Here is a 6,370-nt window from a genome sequence, read left to right as displayed (position 1 = left end):
GGGGCCTGGATGGGCTGCCCGGACCTGCCCAGGCATAACCCTCCCCCTCGACCGGCGCTCGCGCCGAACTCCCTCTCCTCCCGCCCCTCCATCGCCACCTCCTCCGAGCCCTGAGCGCAGTTTCCTTCGGCAAAGCGCATCTGGAGGCACTTCTGTCTCCTGCTGTTGGCTGCGCGGCGAGATTCTGGGGTTGTGGGCGGGGGTCACGCTGGCTGGGAAGTCGGGCCTCCCCACGGGAATCCTGGCCCGCTTTTGAATACCTTTACTCCTTTGGGCCCTGGGTCTTTAGAGCCAGGAATGGACTGGCTCCATCGGCGGGAGCCGGGCTCCGGCTAGAAAGGTCGGCGCCAGGCCAGACTCGGCCGCAGTGGGTGGCGGCCTCCACCCAGCTCGCTGTATGCTCCTTCTGCTTCCTCCCTCCTTCCTGAGCCCCTGTCCCATTCCCTTTGTGATGATCGCAGACTCAAGGTCTAGGAGCGCTGGACTGGGTCAGGGGGAACCTCCGGGCATCTTCTTTCCAAACCTCTCATCGTCTGGACGGGCTAGAATTTATTTGTTGGTAGAAACCCCTGTAGACACTTTGTTTCTCCATTGCTGGGCCCTGGTTGCTCAGTGGTTAAGAGCTTGGCTGCTAACAAAAAGGTCGCCGGTTCCAATCCCCCAGCTGCTACTTGGAAAGCCTACGGGGCAGTTCTCCTCTGTCCTATAGGGTCGCTATGGGTCCGAATCGATTCCACGGCATCGATTTGGTTTTTGGTTTTAGCCACCTTACACTTCACCCCCACCCCCAGGCCCCCATCCTGCTCAGATGGCGTCTGCAAAGGTACTGGTAGGCAGAGAGAAGTGGGACGCTTAGCTGAGAGGCTGAAGAAAACTACACGTTTTCCATGAAATTCTAATTTTGGTGTTTGTTTTTAATTGTTTGAAACTCAGAGTAATGAATGACACTTTTAAGCATTAAACGACTTCATGACTTGCGTGTATTTTTTGAACTTTTTATTAACAGCTTTTGATAAAAATTCACACATTCAATAGAAACGTGAAAGGCATTCACAGGCACTAGGAGTCACTGTGAGGTGTGGGAGGATGTAAGGGAACACACCCACTGCATATATAGGTTTGATAGTGGATATTTCTACATACATGACTGTAGGTGTGGCTCATATAGAGCATACAAGGGGTACAGCAAGGAAAACCTCTTAGACATAACCAAATACCTGCTGTATGAAGTTCCTAGGCTAGAAGACAAATGACCATAGACTCGGGGGACATCTATGTCAACTGGCACAACATACTTCATAAGGACAATGCTCTGTAACTTACTTTGGTGAGTAGCATCTGGGGTCTTAAACTTGTAAGGGGCCATCTAAGGTACAACTTGATTTCTTCCTACCTGGAGCAAGGGAGAGTGAAGAAAACCAAAGACTCAAGGGAGCAATTAGCTCAAACGACTAACGGACCATATCAACCACAGCCTGCATGACCCTGAGACCAGAACTAGATGGTGCCTGGCTACCACTACCAACTGTTCTGACTGGGATCACAACAGAGGGTTTTGGACAGAGCGGGAGAAAATTGTAGAACAAAAAACCAAATTCAGGAGGCAGGGCCAAGATGGTGGCGTAGTCAGACGCTTCCTGTGATCCCTCTTACAACAAAGACCCAAAAAAAACAAGTGAATCAATCATACAGAAGCCCTGAACATCAAAGACAAAGTTGAGGAATTGTACTGAGTGGCAGGGGGAGGGAGAGATGGTTCAGAAGCAGCGAGGAGTTGCCAGATCTGACCTGGCCGGCACCAGCAGCCAGCAGGCTGGATCCACTGGTGCACAGTGAGGCAAGCAGTGGTGTTCAGGATGGGTTTTCCACATCAGGAGAGACTGAGGGGCAGAGAGTCTGCTCAAGCTTCCAGAACCAGTGAGAAGTGGCACTCAATCTGTGAAAGATAAGTACATGTGTCTAACCTACCACGTGGATCAAAAGAACCCACCCTTTGGGAAGTACCTCTTTCCCATTATCTACCCCCTCCTCACTCTATTCTGGGTCCCGGTCCTGCTTCAGTGATTGCTGCACCCCCTGGGCCAGAAGTAGGACCCGTTGTACGCCCTGAGCCATTCTCCTGGCTTTGGACAGGGAACAAATTAACAAACAGGAAAAAATAATCTACCAGCTCCCCTAGCTGGGAACTCAGGGCAGGAACAGACCCTTTACCTAGGCACGCGCATAAGGGGTCCATGGACACTGAATGCCTTTCATCCCTGCATAGACCTGTGTGGGCCCCTTTCAACAGTGTAGGCCCTCATTACCACAGTACAGCAGGGTATATACCTGAAGCCTATTTTCAACTGTATCAACTATAAGGGGAGTGGCAGATTTGTGACATTTGACACCACCCTGCCCATTAAGCAACGTCCTCACCAATCCACATCAGGGGCCTGAAGACTGGTGGTTCCACCCATGCCACCTAGCCATCTGCGACAGGGGCCAAGAACAAATGATGTCTTCCAGTCCTTACAGCCAACAGCATTGGGTGCTCATAGTCCAGCTGCAAAACCTACCTACCTACGTGCTCTAGGGAAGAGGGACACACCTTCCACCCAGACACTCAGAGGCAGCCGTCAGCCCCCTGCCTTGTTCAGTGAGTGATCCTTTACTGCAGCCAGATACCTGTGCCTACACCAATCACCCCAGCCCGTGTAGGACTGTAGGTGAGAGCCTGCACCACACACTCAGTGACCAACAACCTGGACACCTGAGCTGAATCCATACAAGAAAAGTAAATAGACTTCTGGGCTCACATACCTAGTAACATCTCTAACCACCTGGTGACAGCTTCAAAGACACCAATAATCAAACTAGCTCACATGACTAGCCTATTTGGGCACATCAAAACAAACCAAAACAAGAAGCTAGGACACAGTAAGCAAACATAACATAAACAAATACAGTAACTTATCGATGGCTCGGAGACAACAGTCAATATCAAATCACATAAAGAGGCAGACCATGATGGCTTCAGCAAGTGACCAAAACAAGGAATAAAAAAAACCTTTCAGAGGAAGACAACTTCTTGGAATTACCAGAGGTAGAAGTCAAAAGATTAATATACAGAGCTCTTCAAGAGATCAGGAAAGAGATTAGACAAAACACAGAACAAGCCAAGGAACACAGAGACAAGGCAATAGGAGAACTTCAGAAGGTTATACAAGAGCATAATGACAAATTTAACAGGCTGCAAGAATCCATAAAGAGACAGCAAACAGAAATTCAAAAGATTAACAATAAAATTTCAGAATTAGATAACTCAATAGAAACTCATAGGAGCAGAATTGAGGCAATGGAAGTCAGAGTTAATGAGACTGAAGATAAAGCACTTGACACCAACTTATTTAAGGAAAAAGTAGATAAAAGAATTCTAAAAAATGAAGAAACCCTAAGAATTAGATGGGACTCTAGCAAGAGGAATAACCTACGAGTGATTGGAGTACCAGAACAGGGGGGATAATGAAAAATATATAGACAGGATTGTTGAAGATTTGTTGGCATAAAACTTCCCTGATATTGTGAAAGATGCAAAGATATCTATCCAAGAAGCTTATCAAACCCCACACAAGGTAGATCCCAAAAGAGAGCCACCAAGACATATTATACTAAAACTTGCCAAAACCAAAGATAAAGAGAGAATTTTAAGAGCATTTAGGGATAAACAAAAAGTCTTCTACAAAGAAGAGTCAATAAGACTAAGCTTGGAATACTCAGCAGAAACCATGCAGGCAAGAAGACAATGAGATGACATATATAAAGGCTTGAAGGAAAAAAATTACAAGCCAAGAATTATATATCCAGCAAAACTGTCTCTCAAATATGATAGCAAAATTAGGGCATTTCCAGATAAACAGAAGTTTAGGTAGTTTGCAAAACCAAACCACAATTACAGGAAGTACTAAAGGGAGTCAATAACATCAGATAACAACCCAAGACTAGAACAAAGGACAGTGCAACCAGGTATCAACCTGGATAGGGAAGTCACAAAAACAAATCAAAGCTAAAACACTGAAAATAGGGAAACAGAGATGTCAATATGTAAAAGATAACAACATTAAAACAAAAAAGAGGTACTAAATAATGAAGTCATAGATCTTTCATATGGAGAGGAAGTCAAAGCAATATCAAGAAATAAAAGACTGGTTTAAACTTAGAAAAATAGAGATAAATATTATGGTAAATACAGAGGAAACTAACAATCCTATTAATCAAAATAAAAAAAAAGAAAACATAAAGACTCAGCAAATAACAAAATCAACAAAAATGAAAAAAATGAAAAGAAAATACATAAAGAAAAACAAACCAGCACAGAAAATTAAGTGGAACAAAGAAACTGTCAACAACACACACATAAAAAAAAAAAATACATCAAAATGACAGCATTAAACTCATGTCTATCAATAATTACACTGAATGTAAATGGACTAAATTCACCAATAAAGAGACAGAGAGTGGCCAAATGGATGAAAAAACATGATCCGTCTAAATGCTACCTAAAAGACACACCTTAGACTTAAAGACACAAACAAGCTAAACTCAAAAGATGGGGGAAAAAAAATATCGAGTAAACAACAATCTTAAAAGAGCAGGCGTGGTAATATTAATATCCGACAAAATAGACTTTAAAGTAAAATCCACCACAAAGGATAAGGAAGGACGCTATATAATGATTAAAGGGTCAATACACCAAGAGGACATAACCATAACAAATATTTACGCACCCAATGATAGGGATCCAAAATATATAAAACAAGCTCTAACAGCACTGAAACGAGAAATAGACAGCTCCACAATAATCGTAGGAGGCTTCAACACACCACTTTCGGTGAAGAACAGAACATCCAGAAAGTAGCTCAAACAAGACACAGAAGATCTAAATGATACAATCAACCAGCTTGATCTCATAGACATATACCAAACACTCCACCCAACGGCAGCCAAGTATACTTTCTTCTCCTATGCACGTGGAGCATTCTCCAGAATAGACCACATATTAGGCCATGAAGCAAGTCTTAAGAAAATCCAAAGCATCGAAACATTACAAAGCATCTCTTCTGACCATAAAGCCATAAAAGTAGAAATCAATAACAGAAAAAGCTAGGGAAAAACATCAAACACATGGAAACTGAACAACACATTGCTCAAAAACTACAGGGTTATAGATGTAATTAAGGATGGAATAAAGAAATTCATAGACTCAAACGAGAATGAAAACACATCCTACCAGAACCTTTGGGACACAGCAAAAGTGGTGCTCAGAGGTCAATTTATAGCAATAAATGCACACATCCAAAAAGAGGAAAGGGCCAAAATCAAAACATTAACCCTACAACTTGAATAAAAAGAAAAAAGAAGCCCTCGAGCACCAGAAGAAAGCAAACAAGAAAAATTAGTGCAGAATTAAATGAAATAGAGAACAGAAAAACAATTGAAAGAATTAACAAGACCAAACTCTGGTTCTTTGAAAAGATCAACAAAATCTATAAACCTTGCACCAAACTGAGAAAAGAAAAGCAAGAGAAGAAGCAAATAACCCATATAAGAAATGAGATGGGTGATATGATAACAGACCCAACTGAAATTAAAAGAATCATAACAGAATACCGTGAAAAATTGTACTCCAATAAGTTTGAAAACCTAGAGGAAATGGACAAATTTCTAGAAGCACGCTACCTACCTAAACTAACACAAACAGAGATAGAACAACTAAATAAACCTATAACAAAAGAACAGTTAAAAAGGTAATTAAAAAATTCCCAACGAAAAAAAGCCCTGGCAGCTTCACTAGAGAATTCTATCAAACTTTCAGAGAAGAGTTAACGCCCCTACTACTAAAGGTATTTTAGAGCAGAGAAAAGGATGGAATACTCCCAAACTCATTCCATGAAGCCAGCATAACCCTGATACCAAAACCAGGTAAAGACGCCACAAAAAAAGAAAATTACAGACCAATATCACTCATGAACATAGATGCAAAAATCTTCAACAAATTTCTAGCAAATAGAATTCAACAACATATCAAAATAATAATAATAATTCACTATGACCAGGTGGGATTCATACCAGGTAAGCAGGAATGGTTCAACATTAGAAAAACAATGTAATCCATCACATAAATAAAACAAAAGACAAGACCCACATGATATTATCAATTGATGCAAAAATGGCACTTGACAAGGTCCAACACCCGTCTGTGATAAAAAAAAAAAAAAAACTCTCAGCAAAATAGGAATAGAAGGGAAATTCTTCAACATAATTAAGGGCATTGATACAAAGCCAGCAGCCAACGTCATCCTAAATGGAGAGAGTCTGAAAGCATTGCCCT

Source organism: Trichechus manatus, unplaced genomic scaffold (assembly GCF_000243295.1).
Source record: "Trichechus manatus latirostris isolate Lorelei unplaced genomic scaffold, TriManLat1.0 scaffold00077, whole genome shotgun sequence".
Lineage (NCBI taxonomy): Eukaryota > Metazoa > Chordata > Mammalia > Sirenia > Trichechidae > Trichechus > Trichechus manatus.
Note: the sequence above shows the minus strand (reverse complement) of the source record.